Source organism: Symphalangus syndactylus, chromosome 8 (assembly GCF_028878055.3).
Source record: "Symphalangus syndactylus isolate Jambi chromosome 8, NHGRI_mSymSyn1-v2.1_pri, whole genome shotgun sequence".
Lineage (NCBI taxonomy): Eukaryota > Metazoa > Chordata > Mammalia > Primates > Hylobatidae > Symphalangus > Symphalangus syndactylus.
The window spans coordinates 110,931,734-110,954,687 of NC_072430.2; the positions used below are offsets into that span (position 1 = coordinate 110,931,734).

The 22,954-nt window shown below is 39.6% G+C and overlaps 1 pseudogene; it reads right to left on the reverse strand.

Annotated features, from left to right (window-relative positions):
• Window positions 1–3,410: 3,410 nt before the first annotated feature.
• LOC129488807 (heterogeneous nuclear ribonucleoprotein A1-like) lies at window positions 3,411–6,917 on the reverse strand (annotated as a pseudogene).
• Window positions 6,918–22,954: the final 16,037 nt, after the last annotated feature.

Sequence of the window (22,954 nt, forward strand, 5' to 3'; positions counted from 1 at the left end):
CTTTGTCACAGAGGGGCACCCAGCAGTATGAGGTGTCAGTCAGCCTCTACTGGGAGGTGTCTCCCAGTCAGGCTACATGGGAGTCAGGGACCCACTTGAGGAGGCAGTCTGTCTGTTCTCAGAGCTCCAACACCATGCTGGGAGAACCATTGCTCTCTTCAGAGCTGTCAGACAGTGATGTTTAAGTCTGCAGAAGTTTCTCTGCCTTTTGTTCAGCTATGCCCTGTCCCCAGAGGTGGAGCCTACAGAAGCAGCAAGCCTTGCTGTGCTGCGGTGGGCTCTGCCCAGTTTGAGCTTCCCAGCCACTTTGTTTACCTACTCAAGCCTCAGCAATGGCAGACGCCCCTCCCCCTGCTGGGCTGCTGCCTCGCAGGCCAATCTCAGACTGCTGTGCTAGCAGTGACCAAGGCTTCGTGGGTGTGGGACCCACTGAACCAGGGGCGGGATATAATCTCCTGGTGTGCCGTTTTCTAAGGTGGTTGGAAAAGTGCAGTATTTGAGCGGGAGTGTCCCATTTTTCCAGGTACAGTTTGTCACGACTTCCCTTGGCTAGGAAAGGGAAATCCCCTGACCCCTCATGCTTCCCAGGTGAGGTGATGCCCTGCCCTGCTTTGGCTTGCCCTCTGTGGGCTGCACCCACTGTCCAACCACACCCAATGGGATGAACCAGGTACCTCCGTTGGAAATGCAGAAATCACCTGTCTTCTGTACCGATCACGCTGGAAGCTGCAGACTGGAGCTGTTCCTATTTGGCCAACTTGAAATGGCTCTCTCTTTTTTTTTGAAACAGAGTCTAACTCTGTTGCCCAGGCTGGAGTGCAGTGGCACCATCTTGGCTCACTGCAATCTCTGCTTCCTGGGTTCAAGTGATTCTCCTGCCTCAGCCTGCCAAGTGCCTGGGATTACAGGCCTGCACCACAATGCCTGGCTAATTTTATTTTATTTTTTTGTATTTTTTAGTAGAGATGTGGTTTTGCCATGTTTGCCAGGCTGGTCTCAAACTCCTGACCTCAAGTGATCTGCCCGCCTCGGCCTCCCAAAGTGCTGGGACTACAGGTGTGAGCCACTACACCAAGCCACCTTTTTATTTATTTCTGATTGCCATAATATTTCTAAGCCAATACTGATTGAGACCTACTCTGTACCAGGCATGGTCCTGGGAACTACAGATAGAAAGATGATTAAGAATATGGTATTTGCTCACTGTGATAAGTTCAATAAAGGATTCACATATGTAACCCAAATGTCTCCAACAAGCTTCTGGCTCCTGGATGAGATGACTTCAACTGTTTTTCCCTATATGTGTGTCAATTAGTAGCATCGCTCACCTTACCTTCTCACCTTACCTCAATCTTTCTTCTCTCTGTGAATCTACAAAAATGGGAGTTTGTTTCTCATGTAGTTTATGTCAACAGCCTATGTCTGCCAGCCTTCTGTTTTGGCAGCTTCTCTCATTGTCCTTCATTAATTATTAATAATGATTTGTTCACATTGTCCACATTGATGGTGCCTAACCTCTCTATTGGTATACTTGGAGTGTGTACCCAGGGGAACTAACCTGTTTCCCACCTTTAGTGTTCACTCCTTTCTCTGGCTTGTTGGTTACATTTTTTTTTGTTGCTCCACTCTTCAGTAGGGATTAGGACAAGGGATGAGAGTGAGGTGGAAGAGAAAAAAGATATCTTTCTGGCAGAACTGCTTAAGCTCATAATGATAAGTTTTTTTTTTTTTAACTTTTTTTCTGATAATCTTGCTTTTGCTTTTTAGCCCCATAGTATATAGGGAACCAGGTGGTTGGATGAGGGTGGATTGAGTTGAGCCTCATTTGAACTCAGAACAAATGTTTCCATCTATTCAACACTTATCCTCAGGCCTGGCTCACTGTGGCAGACTCCTCTCTGGAGTCTGGCTTATGGTGGCTCTCTTCCCAAGCCCACTGGACATGCCTATATATTTCTGAACCTTGGTTGTACATAGGTTCAAACTCATTGCCATGGAGTCCTCAGGAGTCATGCAAATAAGTATGTTTTGATCATCTTTGCTGTTAACAAGTATCTCTAAAACCTAGTGGCTTAAAATAACCATCGTTTTATTATCTCTCATAGTTTCATGGGTTGACTCAGGTGGGCAGTTCTGCTCGCATCACTTGGAATCTCTCATGTGGTTGCCGTCAGTTGGTGACTGTGGTTAAAGTCATCTGGACTTTACTGGGATCAATGTGCCTGTTCATTCTCTAAGTAGACCCAAGACCTCTTCTGTTCTTGTGGCTACTCCATGTGGTCTCTGTCATGGGACTTCTTAGGCGGCAGCTTAGGGTTTCCCAAAGCCAGCATTCCAAGATGGAGGAAACAAAATCAGTCCATCCTTTCAAAGGCTAGGCTTAGAAATAGTGTAGCATCACTTTTGCTGAATTCTACTGGTTACCTCAAGTCACAGGCCAGCCCAGATTCAGTGTGGGAGGGCTTTATGCAAGGATATGAATACTGAGTGTCATGGTACAATGGATGGCCATCCTTAGAGACTAGCCACCACAGTCCATCCTCTGTTTCTCAATGATGTATGTCCTTCTTTCATGCAAAATACATTTTTCTCCCTTCCAAGGCCATTAAAGTCTACTCATACCATGGCATCAGATTTGGGCTTTAAATCCAGGATCATGTCATCTCAATCATATCTAGGCAAGCTTAAGGTGTCTTGGGTTCAGCTACCGTCAACCTGAAGACTGATGAAGTAAAAAGACAAATAATCTACTTCCCACCCAACACACAAATAGAATGGCTAGGCAGTGTTGAAAAATTGAAATAGAAATCCCATTAATGAAAGGGAAAATAGGAAGCATAGAGCAGTCACTGGTTCATAGCAATTCTGAAATTAAGGTGAGAAAATATTGCCAATTCTTTGACCAAAATTCATTTCTACTCCCTAGAGTGGTCCTCTGTGGCTCTTGGTTCCACCATTTAGGCTTTTGTTTTCACCCTCTGAGTCATCTTTCCTTTTGCATAAGAAATGGCCTATATATACAACTGAGTAGCTTCCTCAGCTTTCTCTCTATCAATATAAGCTTAGGGCCCAGCGACTTCTTTTCATTTTTTTTAAAGACATTTATTCAGCATCACGATCAGACTATTACAGTTAGCAATCAATAGCATGAGTGCAAAAAAAAAAAACTACATTAAAATCCTTTGTTGAAATGCTTTACACTTTCCACAGAACAGAAACTAAAATAACCTGTTATACAATTAGTCACAAATACAGTCCTCAAGCTTTTTGCCCATACACATGAGTATTTGTCTAAAACATGTCTTCTTTGTAGCTGCTAGGCCATGCCACCACTGTGCTTGGCTGGGTTCACAAATGTGTTGTAACTTGTAGCTTCCCTGTCACTTATCTGGCTCTGCTATCCTGCTAAGCTTTGTTTCCTAATTAAAATCTTCTGCCACTGCCATAGCTACTGCTGCTACTGGAACAGCCATAGCCACCTTGGTTTCATGGTTTGGCTAAGTATTGTTCTCCACTACCATAGGGGCCAGAGCTTCTGCCACCAATCCTTCCTTCATGGGTCTAAAATTTGAAGACTGATGGTTGTAATTGCCAAAGTCATTGTAGCTTCCACCATCTCCAAAATTGCTTCCATCATTACCAAATCCATTATAGTCATCCCCACTGCCACCATATCCACCACCATCATGGCTGCCTCCAGAGCCACCATGACCACTGAAGTTTCCTGCACGACCAAAGTTGTCATTCCCACCAAAACCACCTCCACGACCACCACCAAAGTTTCCAGAACCACTTCGGCCTCTTTGGCTGGATGAAGCACTAGCCATCTCTTGCTTTGACAGGGCTTTCCTAACTTCACAGTTGTGGCCATTCACAGTGTGGTATTTCTGAATGACAGTCTTATCCACACAGTCATGGTCATCAAAGATTACAAAGGCAAAACCCCTCTTCTTGCCACTGCCTTGGTCAGTCATGATTTCAGTCACTTAAATTTTTCCACACTGTTCAAAATAATCTCCTAGGTGATGTTCTTCAGAGTCTTCTTTAATTCCACCAACAAATATCTTTTTCACAGTTAAGTGGGCACCTGGTCTTTGAGAATCTTCTCTTGAGACAGCTGTCTTTGGTTCCACAACTCTTCCATCCACCTTTTGTGGCCTGGCATTCATGGCTGCATCCTCCTCCTCCACAGTGGCATATATGACAAAACCAAAGCCCCTGGTGTGCTTGGTGTTTGGATCTGTCATTACCACACAGTCTGTGAGCATTCTCCATTGCTCAGAATGACTCCTCAGGCTCTCATTGGTTGTTTCAAAGCTCAACCCTCCAATGAAGATCTTCCTCAGCTGTTCGGGCTCTTTAGGAGACTGACTTAGACATGACAGCAGGAAGAAGAGAGACTTTAACGATGCTTCTTTGGCGGTGTCTATGGGCAGAAAGGAGCAAGCTAACGAACATACCTCAGACTTCTTTTCATTTTAAACTATGTTTGCATCTTTTAGTCCAAGCTGATGGTACCTAATGAGTACAGTTCTCTTAAACTGTGCGAGTGTCCTATAAACCTTACAGGGTCACTTGATTAGACAGAAGCCACATGCACAATTGTTTTTGAGACTGACCCCCTCTACCTTGGCCTGGGAATCAGGGTGCTGTGGGACAATGTCTTAATATTCTTAGAAGCTCTATTGTCTGGGTGACAGTGTTTATAAGACATACCATTTAAGGTTCTTAGAAGTCTTTCTGTGCAGATGAAAGGGTCTATGAGGAATACCCTCAACACTTCCTAAGGTCTCAACAAATTGGCTACCTCACTGATGCAAAATTACTCCTGGGATCATGTTTTGCTAGAAGGGTCCTGGATTTGATCTTTGATCTGAGGTCATCTCTTCCAGGATCTTTTGCTGCCTGGAGGAGCTAGAGAAAAGAGAAAGTTTTATTTTTGAATCCAGAAAGTCCTAAATTCTGTGTATTTTCTCCTAATTTTGGTTAAAAACTGAAGAATTACTTTTTTAGTTCATTTTGCTCCTCCTGTATGTTAACACAGGCAGCCAAAAGAAGCCAGTTGGTGCTTTTGATACAGTCGTATGTGTGGGGAGTTGGTTCCAGGAACACTGCAGATACCAGAATGCGAGGATGCTCAAGTGCCTTATATAAAATGGTAGAGTATTTGCATATAAACTATGCACATCCTTCCGTATACTTTAAAACATCTCTAGATTACTTATAATACCAGATACAATGTAAATGCTATGTAAATAGTTGTACTGCATTTTAAAAATGTGTATTATTTTTATTGCTGTACTATTATTATTTATTTGAGTATTTTCCATCCGTGGTTGGTTGAACCAATGGATGAGGAACCCACAGAGGCAGAACCCATGGATACAGAGAAGCTGACAGCATTCTGAATGAAAATCTCCTAGCCAGAGCTATCTGTTTATGACATATTCTTCCTGTATTCCATGCTACAGGGGATAGTTTTGCTAATTGGTCTGCACATGATTCAGGTCATGTTTTCTCCAGTTCCAATAGCAATCTCTTCAGTGTCCTTTGAGCCTTCACTATTCTTCTCCTCAAGGAGCTTTCCAGCTTCTGCCTGCCACTGAATTCCAAAGCCGATGCCATATGTTTTAGGGTTTTGTTATGGCAACACCCTACTTCTATGAATCAAATTCTGTTTTGGTCGTGTATTGCTTAAACTTAAAACTTAGTGAGTACTTAAAACAATAACCAGTTTATTAGCTCTCATTGTTCTGTGGTTGACTGGGCACAGCCATGAAGTTCTACCGGTTTAACTGGGATCTTTCTTGTGGCTGCAGTCAGATGTTGGCTGTGGTGGGGGTCAACTGGTGGTTGCAACTGGGATCCCGAGACAGCTAGGCCTCTTTCCTTCTCCATATGGCCTCTCTGTGTGGTCTTTCTGATCATGTAGCTGTACTTCCTTCCTTCTTTTTTGAGACAGAATCTCACTCTGTCACCCAGGCCCAGGCTGGAGTGCAATGGCATGATCGCAGCTCACTGCAACTTCCACCTCCCAGATTCAAGTGATTCTTGTGCCTCAGCCTCCTGAGTAGCTGGGATTGCAGGCATGTGCCACCACACTCGGCTAATTTTTATATTTTTAGTAGAGACATAGTTTCACCATGTTGGCCAGGCTGGTCTCAAACCCCTGACCTCAAGTCATCCACCCGCCTTAGCCTCCCAGAGTGCTGGGACTGCAGGCATGAGCCACTGTGCCCGCCCTAATTACATGGCTGTACTTCTTACATTGTGGCTCTGGATTCCACAAATGGAATGTTCCAAGAGGGAGGAAGAAGCAGCAGCCAGTCCTTTAAAAGGCTGAAATTGGTGCCATGCCACTTTGACCACATTTGATTGGAAATCTTAAGTCAGTGTAGGAGAGAACCACACGAAGGCATGGATACCACGAGGTATGAAATTTGGTGTCCATCTTAGGAGACTAGTTACCACATAGTATATGTGGCTAGATATTTGCAATTTGAAGTCAGCAGGAATGGAGAAGTATTCCTTAATTATGGACACAATTGTATTAGAGGATCTGCTGTGGTTCAGCTAGGAACATACCTACATACATTCAGGTGTGTTTATGAACGTGTGTGTGTGTGTGTGTGTGTGCAGACAGATATTAAAAATTTTGAAAATGCATACAGTCATTGCCTAATAACAGACAATTCACAAAACATACTTTGCTATGTGAGTTAATATGGAGGAAAATGGGAAAGACAAGCAACATTAGCCTGGAAGTGAAGGAATTCCTCATCTAAACCAAGGATTGCTACAGTATAGTAGTGTGACCTGGGACAAGTTCCAGCATCTCTGGCTCTTAGTTTTCTTATCTTAAGAACCCTTTCCTGTTTAAAATTCTTGGACACTAATCCCGTTTTGCTCTGTCTCATATTTCAAGACTGAGCTGAAATGCTACCTCTTCTGTGATGTCTTCCTCCAAATCTAAATCTAATCACATCCTATGCAGAGTGATGTGATGTTCTCACATTGATGGCCATCAAGTTAGCAAAAACGTTTTAAATGTTTCACCACATCTAGAGAACAAGGGATTTGTGAAATCAAACAGTAATTTGAATTATTTATCTGTGGGCTGAAAACATAGATTTGTCATTTTTTAAGCTTCTGCTTTTCATCATGGATAAAACGTAGGTGAAGTTCTCTATGTGGATGGCTGTTTCAACAGTTGTTTAAATAGATGTAATTATGGTCATAGGGTAGACTAACTGCTAAAACAAAGAACCCCAACATTTCAGTGGCTTAACATAGTAAAAGTTTACTTTTTGCTCATGTAACCGTTCAATATGAGCATTTGTGGACAAGCAGTTCCTGGGCAGCTCTCCTCTGTTATTTCCTCACAGTTTTTCTTTTCTTTTTACTGTCATTGAGGACTTCTCCATTCAACTGGCAGGTGAAGCAAGAAAGACTGGATTGCACACGGAGGTTGTTCTGGTCCAGGTCCAGAAGCGATGGCTCTCTCCTGCCTGCATCCATTGGCCAGAACAGAGCAGCGTGACTGACTGTTCATAGCTTCAGGGGACGCTGGGAAATGTAGTTTACCTGTGTGCCCAGGAAAGAGAGCAATTAGATATTGGTGAGCAGCTAGCATCCTCTGCTACAACATCCTTTCTTCCATTCTTCATATTTTACTCCACAGCCCTTTGACATTTATTTATCTGTATACGCATTCTATTTTTCCCTTTAATATTAGAGAATTTAGAAAATATAGAAAGGTAAAGAGAAGAAACCAATAATTGCCCGTAATAACTCAGTGGTTATTCGGTTATTTTTGGAATATTAGTATGTATATATATATTTAGAATGGTTGAAATTATAACTTTATATCACTTTGTATTCTATTTTTAATCACCTAATAGTGCAAGAGAAGTACTTTCCTATGTCAACAAAACTCTCCATAATTGATGCCTAAAAAGCTTTATAAAATTCCATCTCATGATAATTTACTGTATGAGTAGAAAGAATAGAGAGAAATGTTTGGACAGGTTTCAAAAGACCTAGTGTATCAATGAATCCCTGTGTTAATGGTAAAGCAGCTCAGTGTTATAGCCTCAGAGTGGGATGAGGGGAAGGAGACTTCTTGATAAATACTTTCTCTGATATATTGCATGCTCCATTAGAAAAAATATCTTAGTTTCAAATTGATAATTCATTATCAGCTAAAATGCTGCTTGAGATTAATTTCTTCTTTACACTGTCAGCACATTAAAACACAAAGTGATTGGCAGATTATATTCCAAAAAACGAAAGAGATTAATTTCGCCATTTGAATTATTTTGCATTTTGATAGCCTTCTTGTTTTTTTTTTTCTGTTTCTTTTCACCCCTAAGTAGTCAGAATTGTCATAAACATGGAGCTGCTTATTTTCTAGCCCACTAGAAGTAGTGTTGGACAGTAACAGGGCTTCCTGATGCTCACACGATCAGATTTATGAAGCGGAAGAAAGATATTCCAGTAATGGGGCAAATTCACTTCCAGGGAGGAAATTCCAAGCAACCTTATTGCTAGTTAACGTCAACATGGATCGGTAGAAAGAAATTCTCCCTGATTATATGCTAAAGGCTGTGTCCTTTTTTGGTAGACTCTCCACATCTGTCATTTCTTGACAAATGAATCTTAGTAAAACATGTTGAAGATGAAAAAGACAATAAGGAGACATTGTATTTTTATCGTCTTTATGTGTGTTAAACAGTCTCTTGTTTCCAGAGATGCTTTAAATGTAAAAATTGACATAGCTGTGAGTTGTTGGAATAGAAAGAAAAGTCAGAGTGCAGAAAATGTCAAAGTTTAACTGTTGTTCTCAAGTCTGACAGTGACTGCAGACTAGATTATGAAAATCGAGTTGAATGGGGTCTTTTTCAAGCTACAGTGAGACTGTTTTAATCTCACTGATGTTTTTGCCAAACAGTTCTTTCTCAAATAATAATTAGGTCCTCCTCCAACTTAGCTTTCCTTAATCTTCTACTTTGAAAATTCTATCAAAATAAGCCTGAGTTAAATTTTGAACTAAAAATCACGAAATTTTATTGCTGTTATCATCATAAGATCAATATATTTTCATTGTTTGAAATTGAAAAATGCCGAAAAGTAGAAACGAGAATGAGAATTGCTCAATCTTATTACCCAAAAACAACCACAGTTATTATTTTGGAGTTTTCCTTTCTAAATATATATTTTACAAAGGTTAAATGTTGTAGTCATACTATATATACAATTATGCATCTTAATTTGCTTACTGTTATAAGCATTTACTATCTCATTACAGATCCCCATAAATATGATTTTACTAAATATTTTATGATTATAAAACTAAGGCAGTATTACTGTAGAAAATTTAGAAAATATAGAAAGGTAGGCCGGGCACGGTGGCTCATGCCTGTAATCCCAGCACTTTGGGAGGCTGAGGTGGGTGGATTACCTGAGGTCAGGAGTTCGAGACCAGCCTGGCCAACATGGTGAAACCCCGTCTCTTCTAAAAATACAAAAAAATTAGCTGGGTGTGGTGGCAGGTGCCTGAAATCCAAGCTACTTGGGAGGCTGAGGAAGGAGAATCGCTTGAACCTCAGAGATGGAGGTTGCAGTGAGCTGAGGTCATACCATTGCACTCCAGCCTGGGAGACAAGAGCAAAACTCTGTATCAAAAAAAAAAAAAAAAAAAGAAAGAAAGAAAAGAAAAGAAAGGTAAAGAGAAGAAACCAAGAAACCAGTAATTGTCGATAACCCTATCACTCAGTAATTATTTGGTTATTTTTGGAATATTGATATGTATATATATTTTTTTAAATGGTTGAAATTAAAATTTTATACCACTTTGTATTCTATTTTCAATCCCCTAATAGTACAAGAGAAGTACCTTCCTATGTCACCAAAACTCTTTATAAACGATGCCAAAAAAGCTTTATAAAATTCCATCACATGATAATTTCCCTAATGCCCTATTGTTGTGCAAAATAATGCTATAATAAATATCTTTAGATATAAATTTTTATTTTCATTTTTGAATTTTTCCTCTGGAAAAATTCTTAAAAGTCCAAGAGTATGAAAACATTAAGGTTTATGATTCACATTTCCAGAATAGTGGCACCTGTTTGTGTTTCTACCAGCAATGAATGTGTGCCTGTCTGACACTGTTGCCTGCATTTTATTATTTTAAAAAAATCCATGCAAATGACAGATGAGTATTAACATCAAGTTTCTCTGATCAAGCTGATTCTGAATAGTCAGTACAGTATTCTGAGGACTTCGGCTATTTGAATCTTGCACCTTCCATTCCCTGGGGTTAGAAGGAGCCTGTGTATTCATGTCTATCTTTCTTTTTTCTTTTGAGACAGAATCTCGCTCTGTCACCCAGGCTGGAGTGTAGTAAAGCGATCTTGGCTCAATCCAACCTCCGCTTCCCGGGTTCAAGCAATCCTCCTGCCTCAGCCTCTCGAGTAGCTGGGATTACAGGCGTCCCATGCCTGGCTTGTTTTTTGTATTTTTAGTAGAGACGAAGTTTCACCATGTTGGCCAGGCTGGTCTCGAACTCCTTGACCTCAGGTGATCCACCCACCTCAGCCTCCCAAAGTGCTGGGATTACAGGCATGAGCCACCGTGCCAGCCCATGTCTATCTTTCAATAAAGATTTTTGAGTGCTAGAACCCTCTGCTAGATTCTAGGGAAATAAAGACAAATAAGCTATGGTCACTGGACTTAAGGCAGAGTTTTTGAGCTGATGTGCATAGGCACATGGTTGTGCTGAGATACTGAGCTTCTTGACCTTTGGAGCACCTAGATGAAGCCTGAGGTGACTAGAACCACTGGGCTAGTCACTTCTGTCAGACAGTGAGTGGACTTTGTTGTTTACTCCAGAGATTCATAGAAATATGAATCTGATGTGACCAAGGTAGGAAACACTGCCTCCCGATCATCTGGATGTTCTTCTAGGTCTTTGTCTTTCTCAGAACCACGGATTCTTGGGCAAGAACAAATATTTTGTGAGTCAACTAGTCTTTTTTCATTACCCTCCAACACACACACACATCCCATGCTGCTGATGGTGGGGAGGGCACGATCACATTCTCTATGACCTACAGTATAACCTGGTAAAATACAGTATTTCTTAATATGGGCTTAATTAAGCTCTTTGAAAGGCTGCAGGACTACCTTGGGCAAGATTAAAAGCACTACTTTTATTTATTTATTTATGTATTTATTTATTTATTATTATACTTTAAGTTCTAGGGTACATGTGCACAATGTGCAGGTTTGTTACATATGTATACATGTGCCATGTTGGTGTGCTGCACCCATTAACTCGTCATTTACATTGGATATATCTCCTAATGCTATCCCTCCCCCCTCCCCCAGCCAACAACAGGCCCTGGTGTGTGACGTTCCCCATCCTGTGTCCAAGTGTTCTCACTGTTCAATTCCCACCTATGAGTGAGAACATGTGGTGTTTGGTTTTCTGTCCTTGCGATAGTTTGCTGAGAATGATGGTTTCCAGCTTCATCCATGTCCCTACAAAGGACATGAACTCATCATTTTTTATGGCTGCATAGTGTTCCATGGTGTATATGTGCCACATTTTCTTAATCCAGTCTATCATTGATGGACATTTGGGTTGGTTCCAAGTCTTTGCTATTGTGAATAGTGCTTCAATAAACATACATGTGCACATGTCTTTATAGCAGCATGATTTATAATCCTTTGGGTATATACCCAGTAATGGGATGTCTGGGTCAAATGGTATTTCTAGTTCTAGATCCTTGAGGAATCGCCACACTGTCTTCCACAATGGTTGAACTAGTTTACAGTCCCACCAACAGTGTAAAAGTGTTCCTATTTCTCCACATCCTCTCCAGCACCTGTTGTTTCCTGACTTTTTAATGATCACCATTCTAACTGGTGTGAGTTGGTATCTCATTGTGGTTTTGATTTGCATTTCTCTGACAGCCAGTGATGATGAGCATTTTTTCATGGATCTGTTGGCTGCATAAATGTCTTCTTTTGGGAAGTGTCTGTTCATATCCTTCACCCACTTTTTGATGAGGTTGTTTGATTTTTTCTTGTAAATTTGTTTAAGTTCTTTGTAGATTCTGGGTATTAGCCCTTTGTCAGATGGGTAGATTGCAAAAAATTTTCTCCCATTCTGTAGGTTGCCTGTTCACTCTGATGGTAGTTTCTTTTGCCATAAAGGCACTACCTTTTAGTTGTAATGATTTCTGGGATTTCAGACTCTCCCTAGCTGGGAAGGAATATGGCGAATTGCATTATTCAGAGGGCACAATAAATAACTCCTCAGTTCTCTAACGAGGTTCTGTACAAGTTAAAAGACAGGTGGAGGCCAAAATATCACTCTTACTGATGGAGGACTTCTGTTCTCTGTGAGTATCTCAATCCCAGTAGGAGAAAGGAAATTCCAAGGTAGAAGAAACGAAAGCTTATGTAAGCATGCCCAGTTTATTATTCTCAAATTTACTTATCAGCTAAATCACTTCTGTATACCAGAGATGGAAACAGTACAGGGACAGAGAAAAGCAGGAGTAGACTGCAGTAGACTTCCACCTCCTTGGAAAGAAACATCAGGAATGGAAGAATCATTTCCTGCCAACAATATGTTAGAGCAGAAGGTACAAACTGGGAGATTTAAATAGGTAACTGTGGGCCAGACCACAGACACACTAAAAATGAAAGGCAGTAGAGACTCATTGTAGACACTTGAGTAGGGGCAAGATGAAGACAATTAAAAAAAAGCATAGAACAGTAATAGATAAATTCAAAAAGATAGTTTAGAGAGCAAAAAGAGACTGGATGTATTAGCAAAGGTAAGAGTAAAGGTAAAGGCTTAGACATTGTTTGTGGAGGACATTTCAAGAACAAAAAGGAAATACATACAAAGAATAGGGTTATTCTGTGTTGATCCATAGGACAGAATTATATAATCTAAAGTGGAAGTTGTGCCAATGTGAGCTTTGGTTCAGTGCAGGGAGAGCTTAGGATTAGAGCTGCTGAAATTTATATCGGGCTATTAGACAGGTTTTTCATAGAGCAGAAGTCACTACGATGAGCCAGGTCTGGTCCACTTTCATGTTTTCTTTGACTTCAGGCAGTGTTTCAAAATAATAGAATGAGTAAACGCTTAAACATTTTAAAGTTACTCAAAATCTAGATTTCAAATTTCTCTTGAAAAATGGGAAAATCTAGCAGCATTGGGCCCATTTGTCTGAAGATAACAATTGAATAGAGCTGTGTAAGGGTGGCCTGATGTAGAAAGGCATGTGCTTTCTTGTCTGCCACAGTCTTCACCATTCCTTATTACCTGGTACCTTTACTTTTAAAATTACCTGCCTAGTGCCTATAGGAATTCGACTTTTTGACTCTTTTTTTACAGGGAGTCCCCTCCACTGGGAGGGAGGATGAATTCAGTGACTTTTGACTCAGAGCTTCTGTAACTCTATAACTTTTGGCCATTTTATCTAACTTTATCTCATCTTAAATATGACCATGTTTCTTTTGTGATATGCTGTTTTTATTATATATATTTTATTCTAGTAATATTTGTTCTTGCTTGGGAACAACCATGTGAGGTTTTTTATCAGGCAATAAACGCAAAAATGGCCAACAGAAGCTGCAGACAGGCCTGATCCCAGGCCAAATGCAACATGGCCAAATTTGTTGGAGGCATTGTTTCTCAGACTCAGCACTCCCTTCACTGGGAAGGAAGGGACCTTTGAGTACTTAGGAGTCTTGTTATTCCAGCTTGTTCTCATTAGTCACTACTTAACATGACCTCACGGCACCCTCCATGGCTCCTGGTTGGCCTATTGAACTGCTTGGCATGCCTTAATCGATGGGAAGTTATTCCAAAGCTATTGCAGATGAGTATATTCCCCATAGTCAGCCAAGGAAATCCAATCCACAAGAGAGAAAGTAAGTCATATGATTCTGGAGAATCTAGGAAGAGATGTAGAGGATGGTGAGGAGACAGGAGCAATGGAGGGGGTCGCGGAGGGCCAAGGGGGATGCTGGTAGGGAAGGGGAGGGACTGTTAGGGGTGGGACCGAACAAAGTGTGAGTGCATTGCAGAGTCGGTGCAGGATGAACTTTGTCAACTGGGGATTCTGATCACTGTTGTCACCTTTATATAAAGTTTGTACTAGACTGGAGGTGGGTTACTTTTGTGTTTGCCTCATCTTGTTGACTGAGCATGGCTTGTATCTCATTTCTTTATAGTGATTGACAGCCAATAAAGCGTAAGAACATTTGCTATTATGTTATAGTGACAAGGGGCCTTAGATGCTCCTTTATGCCATAAAGAATATGTATGTTAATAATGATAAAACCAGTACAATATAACCTAGATATACGCAGTGCTTCACTTCACGAGGTGAAAGTTAGGCTTATAAATGTTGCTGCATCTCTGGGAAATGTTCCAGAATAAGCTATGCATCCTTGGGTATCACCAAATTACAGCCTATGATCTGCCCCAAGGCTCGTATTACAATAAAGCATGGTTTTCTTCTATGACATAAACATCATCAAAGATTACAGACATATGCCACACCTATTTCCATTTAATAATGTATAGCAACTAGCAAACAACATTTAACTAAATGTAAATTCTCAAATATAATAATTGATCATTTTGCAGTATGTTGCATTTTACCAAGTGCTTCCACGTAAACCACTTTTTGAACTCCTTGTAAGACTGATCCTGGACCCTTCGGTCCTGGGTTGCCTGGTCCTGCCACTGCACTTCACTGCCTTTCTGCTGCTCTCAGCAATTCTCAATTTTTGCTAAAATGCATTTCTTGTAAATTCTTTAATAAAACAAATCATCATAAAATGGATTGTGAATTCCCAAAAGAACAATGTTATAACTGAGAGTTGCTTTCTTGACTTAGAACATGAAATTTCATAACAAATAACAAAGATTTACTACCAGTATTTCTTTTTAAAAGATAATAAAATTAAGTTCCATAAAGAGGAAGGGAATATATATACATGTTGATTATGCAATGGCTCAAATACGTTGTAAAGTTTATATATAAAACCCAGAAAAACTCCAGCTCTACTGTATCATAAATATGGTTCATTTAAAGTGAATATGTTTGCTAAAATATGTTCTGTTAAATATGCAAGATAGACCTACGTATCTTAATGTAACAGTGATTTAATTCAACAATGATACAGTTTCAGGTTTTATATCATAACTAACCTTTAAGAAAATACCACTTGTGTAGTTTTAGTTTATGTTAAAGATGAATATCTACAATTATCTGAAAAGTTTACTTTTTTTCATATACTTCAACCAAAATAACAAGTTAAATGCATGAGCAGATATGAAAATCCACCAGTCTTGTAATGATACACTCAAGAAAGCAACTTGCAAAAATATAAAATATAAAAGAATCCACTCTTTTCACCACTCTTTTTCTTTTGGAAAATAGTTATTTTCATGAACATGTATTATTTATATTATTATATAATGATTATTAATATTCTAAATCAATACTTAAAAAAACTTAAAATATAACCGTCAATAAAATATTTAGTAATCATTTTCTTGTCATTTTAGACTTCAAAAAACCTTTGGGGTATTGTTTTTATGATCTGAATTTTTTAAAAGTTGGGCAAAACAGAAGGTTGATGCCTCTGTGGTCGGTTTTCTCTGGGAAGCAAACTTTGAGACGGAGTTTCACATACAAGATGCTTTCTAGGGAATGGCCTTGGGAAGGAAGGAGACGGGGAGAAGCTAGCTGATCTAAGAGCTATTTGGCACACCTCAAAGGGAGCTCTTATTCTTTGGAGTCTGGGGTGAGAATGGCCCATCAGAGTTGTGTTGCACTGGGGCAACATTAGGGTCGCTAGAGAAAATGCTGCACATTTGAATTTCAACTTTGAATAAGGTTTACTTATAGTAAAAGTCATTTATCGTTTATGTGAAATTCAAATTTAAATGGGCATCCTGTAATTTTATATGCTAAATCTAGTAAGCCTACTCAATATGGCCAGGTCTTTATATCCTCACCTCAACCAGTTATTGGCTGTGGCTCATCCTAGAAATGGTATGACCCTGGGACATCAATGCTCTCCACTACTGAAATAGCCTCTACAAAGGCTGAGAGCTGAGGGCTGTCTGCTGACAACACTCCCCGCAGCTGTGTTAACGAACCTTCCTTGAGGGGCACCTGAGCAGCTCAACTTCATGTCCATCACACCATCCTGGTGCAGTTGTTTTTAATAAGTTTCTCTAGCAACCAGAAATATTAAAAAATCATTTAATTAACCTTATTACTATAATTAGAGACCATTCTTTTTCAAAACTAGTCTCTGTAATATTCAAATGCTAGATACATAAATAAATACATAAAACAGCCATTGCCCAATCCTCGCATTGTTGTGTCATTCAGGGACTGTTTATTGGTAAAGACTCGAAGGATCACACATTTGAGTTTGTCTAAGATATTTTTAGTTTATGCATCTTATCCTTGTCACGGCAAAAGCGTCATGGTTGGGTAAATAACTTATCTGCTCTTCCTAGCCAGAACCTTCTTAGTGCTGCTCACTGCAGTAGATGTTAAAGCTATTTGCAGTAATAGGAAAACAGTAAGTGTTCAATATGTCAGCTAATAATTATTATATTTAAAGAACTTCTGAGCTGATAATTTTGAGAATTCTCCTGAGTATATCTATGACTCTTCCATTCAGTATTTAAGGAGAAAAACCTGAGCCTACTTCTGATCTCTGAACAGGGAGGGTTCCCCAAGAGAGGTCCACTACAAATTAATAAAGTACTATGTGCAGTATTGCTTGTTATTTGCTCACAATATCTCTCTCAAATTTCAGATGCTACCCCTTCATTAAAATAGTTCAGGATTTGGATGCTTATGTTCACCTTATCTACACTGCTCATGATTTTAAAGCCTTAGAAAATATTCTCTCTCATTCTTTATCTTGCCAGATGGTACAATTCTTATCTTTTTAGATTTTCATCTGGCAGCAGCTTGGTCATTTAAAATGATTTTTCCTGGATTGTATCCAATTCCTTTATATGGCTTGTACATCAGAGTTTGGTGTAATTTTGATATTTTCTATTTTGTTACCAATGTTGTAATGTTGGCATTTTTCAGATGAAGTTGTTTTATCCCATTCAAGGAATAGTCAATATTAACTCCACAGTCTGTTTCCCATATTGGAGCTGAGTGTGTGTGTGTGTGTGTGTGTGTGTTAGTGCCAGTTGTAATTTGGATAATAATCTATGTGTGCACTGATGTTTCAAGGTGGGAAGAATGGCTATTTAAATATGCAAATAGTTTAGACTACTTTTTCCAAAACTTACTTGTTGTTATTAAAATTCTTTTATCAGCTTTTCCTTATGTCCTAAAGCCTCAGAAACTCTGTTTATAGTTTATCTCAGTTCACCCAAACATTAGAATACCTGGAAGAACTCAGTGGTGTTTTTGCATGACTGGGCATTTTAACATGCAATCTTTCATGTAATTTATCAAAAGAGCAAATAAAAAGTCTTAGATCTAGAGAATCCTAGAGTTTATCTTTTCCTTCTGGAGAAGTGACTATTAGTCTCTTTCATTTGATTCCTGCCTTTAAGCCATGTCCATATCCATGTCATGAATAGTCAAATCCCATGACAATCCAACAGAAATAATACAGCTAGTTCAGCATTGGCCTACGCACTGCAATGCACTAAATGACATTAGGTGTACAAAAGCATGTTGTGTGGTTTAAGGAGCCATACAAATGTTAACTGTTTTTTTTCTTAGGACAACAGCAGAATAAAAGTATTTAATTACTTCTGTTCAGGGCTTAAGCTTTTACAAATATGTCTTTAGAAATCTAAACATCTTAATATGGCAAAAGCTAATGTTATCTGCTATGGGGAGGTGGTTAATAAATGTTGCTATTATAATTGATCTCATTAAATTTAATGGGTAGCTATGTTGGTTAATTTAAAATTTAGAAAAAAATAAATTATCTGGTAAGTGGAGATCTTGGCCTTCTCTTGTAGAGAGGTATTCCAATGTGAGAAACAAATTAGGTTTTGTTTTGGAATTATACAAAGAATTGTATAGAATAGCTGCATTCAAAAATCTTTAATGTGAAGTTAGGAACATAATTCAGAATAGTTCTCTGTGGGGATGAATGTGTCAACGTTTTTTTTTTCTTTTTTTTTTTTTTTTGATGGAATCTCACTCTGTTGCCCAGGCTGGAGTGCAGTGGTGCGATCTCGGCTCACTGCAGCCTCCGTCTCCTGTGTTCAAGTGATTCTCCTGCCTCAGCCTCCTGAGTAGCTGGGATTACAGGCACACACCAACACCCCTGGCTAATTTTTGTATTTTTAGTAGAGACGAGGTCTCACCATTTTGGCCAAGCTGGTAATCCACTCATCTCAGCCTCCCAAAGTGCTGGGATTACAGGCATGAGCCACCACACCTGGCTGTGTCAGTGGTTTTAAACAGACAAAAATAAAGTGTAAAGTTGGTTTATAGCCAAGAACCATGATTTCAAATGTTATATTTCCTTTGAAGACACTGTTTCAGGTGGTTTGCTTTGGGGCTGTAGTCAAATAGATTAGACAACATCGGTGTGTTTTTTTTTTTAACTAATTTTAAACGAAATTGATCACTAGTGAAATGTGGAATTGGCAGAAGATTGAATTTTGCAGTTTTTTAATGTGATTTTTATTATTACACTTGATAGATTGATAGTATTTGTGAGTCATTATGGTATGGTTGGGAGTTTATTCTTTGGAGTCAGGCATACACGGATTTCTGACCCAGCCCTGCTTTTTAGACTTTAGACAAGTTATTTACCTTCTCCAAGCCTCAGTTCTCTCATGAGTAAAATTGTGAGTAACAATAGTAGCTCCTTCATAAAGTTGTAAAGGGAGTAAGTGACATCATCCAGCTAAAACATTTAACACAGCATCTGGCACACAGTAGATGCTACATACATGATTCCTTTTCTTACTCTGCCTTCTTATTATTTTATTTTTACTGTTTCCTGCATTCTTTTATGTTTCTCACCAAATTTGGTACTACCTAAAATAGAATTTAAGAAGCTGCAGTTGTTGAGTTTGTAAGACATAATAAGGGTAATATAAGAAACTCATCTGATAAGAAGATTGTTCCTTGGAAATCACTTTGAGATCTTTTGTATTTGAGATACAAAAGACAGGAGTAATAGGAGAAAGACAGGTATTTTATTTGGGTGGATTACCTCCAAACATGTGGGACCTTTCCTTGCATACTGGGCTTTCTTCATGCTGCAGAATGAGACTGTTTTATCCTTTCAAGCTGTGGAACTGGGCTTACAGGAATCGGTGATGTAGGGACCCAGACCTCACAGCTGTATCCTTCTTCTCTTTACAAAGCAATGTCACGTGGAAGACTGGAAATGGATTACATGGCAGGCTGAGTGGGATTTTTCTAAGCCAAAACACTTTTTTAAACAAATCTTGTACTAAACACTATGGAAAGTACTGGACAGCCAGAAAAAGGCTTGAATGTTAGTCCCAGCTCTGCACAGACTGTTGTGTGACCTTGGGAAATGAGCTGAAACTCTGAGCTATTGTTTCCATAATTGCACAACGAGTTTGGACTCCTAGATGATCTCAGAGGTAACTTCTGGCTCAAATGTTTTCTAATTCTATATTTTTTTTAGGTCCTCCAGCAATTATATTAAACTTGTTTTCTATCTTTCTTTATCCAAAGTTAACTTGTGATAAAAGCAGAAATAGGAAAGAAAACCTTGGGAACAGCACAGGATTCCAATTCAGAGTTTGAATTCCAGTTCTGATGCTGAGCAGCTACATAACCTCAAGGAAATCTTGTTAGCCAGTGTATCTTAACTGTGGTTGCACATTTTATTAATCTGGGAGGATTTTAAAAAACACTGATGTTGAGCCCTAGTCTTGAAAATCCTAAACACTCAGGAATTGGTAGAGTATCAGAGCTCTCTAGGTGCAAAATAAATTCAAAATGAAATATCACCTCACATCTGTTAGGATGGCTACTATCAAAAAGACAAGAGATAAATGTTGATGAGGGTGTGGAGAAAGGGAGCTCTTGTACACCATTGGTGAGAATGTATTAAGTTGGTGCAAAAGTAATTGTGGTTTTTGCCATTACGTTTAATGGCACCGTTACTTTTTTTTTTTTTTTTTGAGACAGAGTCTTGCTCTGTCACCCAGAATGGAGTGCAGTTCTGTGATCTTAGCTCACTGCAAGCTCTGTCTCCCGGGCTCACGCCATTCTCCTGCCTCAGCCTCCCGAGTAGCTGGGACTACAGGCGCCCACCACCATGCCCAGCTAATTTTTTGTATTTTTAGTAGAGACGGGGTTTCACCGTGTTAGCCAGGATGGTCTCTATCTCCTGACCTCGTGATCCACCCGCCTTGGCCTCCCAAAGTGCTGGGGTTATAGGCGTGAGCCACCATGCCTGGCTGACACCATTACTTTTAATGGCACTTCTGCACCAACCAAATAGATTAGTGCAGCCATTGTGGAATACAGCATGGAAGTTCTTAAAGAAATTAAAAAGAGAACAACCAGCTGGGCGCGGTGGCTCACGCCTGTAATCCCAGCACTTTGGGAGGCTGAGACTGGCGGATCACCTGAGGTCGGGAGTTCAAGACCAACCTGACCAACATGGAGAAACCCTGTCTCTACTAAAAATACAAAATTAGCAGGGAGTGGTGGCACATGCCGGTAATCCCAGCTGCTCGGGAAGCTGAGGCAGGAGAATCACTTGAACCTAGGAGGCAGCGGTTGCAGTGAGCCAAGATCGTGCCATTGCACTCCAGCCTGGGCAACGAGAGCGAAACTGCATCTCAAAAAAAAAAAAAGAGAAAAAAGAGAACAACCATATGACCCAGCAATACCTCTTCTGGTTATATACCCAAACAAAGTGAAATCATCACCTTGTAGTAATATCTGCACTCTCCCGTGGTCATTGCAGCATTATTCACAATAGCTGAGATATAGAAAACAACTGAGGTGTCTGTCAGTGGATGATTGGATAAAGAAATTATAATTGTGTATGTATGTAATTTTTTTCTTTCTTAATTGCTGCATAATAGATGCATGTAGTTTCAGGGTACATGGGATCATTTAATACATTCATATAATTTGCAAAGATCAAATCAGTTATGCAATGAAATTTTAATCAGCGTTAAAAAGCAAGGCCATCCTGCCATTTGTGACAACACGGATGAATCTGAAGGTCATTATGCTGAATAAAATAAGTCAGACACAGAAAGAAAAATACTGTGTGATCTCGCTGATATGTGGGATCTAAAAAAAAAAGTTGAATATATGGAAACGGAGGCTAGAATTGTGGCTACGAGGGGTAGAGGGCAACAGAGGGCAGGATGGGAGGGAGACTTAGGGCAGATGTAGTCAAAGGGTACAGAGTTGCAGTTGTGTAGGATGACTAAGTCTAGAGAGCTAATGTACAGCATGAGGACTGTAGCTATTCATATTGTATTGTATACTAAAAATGGGTAGCTATGTGAGTGATGAATATGTCAATCTGCTTGACTGTAGTAATCATTTTACTATGTATATCAAAGCATCACATTGTACACCTACAATGTATAAAAGTTTTTTTTAAAAAAGCTCTCTAGGTGATTTGAATGTGCAGGGATTGAGGATCCCTGCAAAGAGCTGTGAATCTTAGCCCTCTTACCTCTAAGCTGGAGCTCCTAAAAACAATTAACAGTAACTGTTCTCTCTGTGTCACAATGTTGAGGATCACGTAAAATAACACAGACAAAAGCACTTTGCAGTGTATAAGGGCACAGTAATAATTAAAGCAGGCATTGTTAAAGGACTTAGCTATTGCTATTATGCAGGTGGAAGGGATTACATTAGCATATTAATTCTGTTTGCTGGGGTTCTAACCTTTTCATATGAAATTCAGCTGCTATAGTTTAGCCCTCACTCCCACCCCCAGTAGGACGTGGTGATTTACTTCTGTAGAAACTCCTAGTGCTGCTCTGTGACCCAGTGAGGACTTAATGATTACGTGTTGACTCAGCGATTATTCCTAATAAACACAATTCTTCCAAGTTTTGCAGAGCACATATTATCACCACGAATCACCATAACATGCCCGTGTACCCCTTTGTGCCCAGCTTGTAAACACACAAAACTGTTGGATAAACAAGCCTAATGTTTTAGAGTGGGGGAAAATCAACTGTCTTCAAATTTATCTTATACTATCTGAATTCCTAATTAAACTCTGTTTAACATAATTTCCTTTAAGAACTCAATTTTAGGTTTCTTCTGTGATTACCTTTCTTCAGATATTTTCCATGCTCGACATTGTAACACATTTTTGTCTGTTCCACTACTCCCCTAGAAATGTCCGTTGCCATTGCTCTTTTGGTATTGAATACTTTTTCTTTTCCCAGTCGTGTTGAAATTAGTCACACAGTGACTTTTGAAATTGTCCCATTTGTCCTGGTCTTCAGAATGAGCAGTGGTGTAATTAACACAGACCTGCAGACTTGCAGACTTATTTTCATGAACTTGAAGGTTGCCTGTGACATGGGGTGTGGCTCTGTGTCAGGAGTGTGTATTCCCTGCCTCGTGGCCACTCTACAGGATTGAGTTTGAGGAACACAGGCAGATCCCAGATGGTGACAGGCTCTGAAAAGTACTAGAGTGCATGTGTTACTCCATTCTCTGACCACTCATGGCTGTAGCAGCCATTCAGCATCCCCTACTCACAATAAAGTATAGCTTGGAAAAACAAAAGAAATGTCTAGAATCTTTCTGACATCTGTATTTTTTTTTTTGGTGAATGATTTCTGACTTTTCTCCCATTATCTACATCTGAGAATTGGCTTCAAAAGGAGAAATACTTCTTTCCTAAGGAATCCCTTCAAATGATGAACATCTTT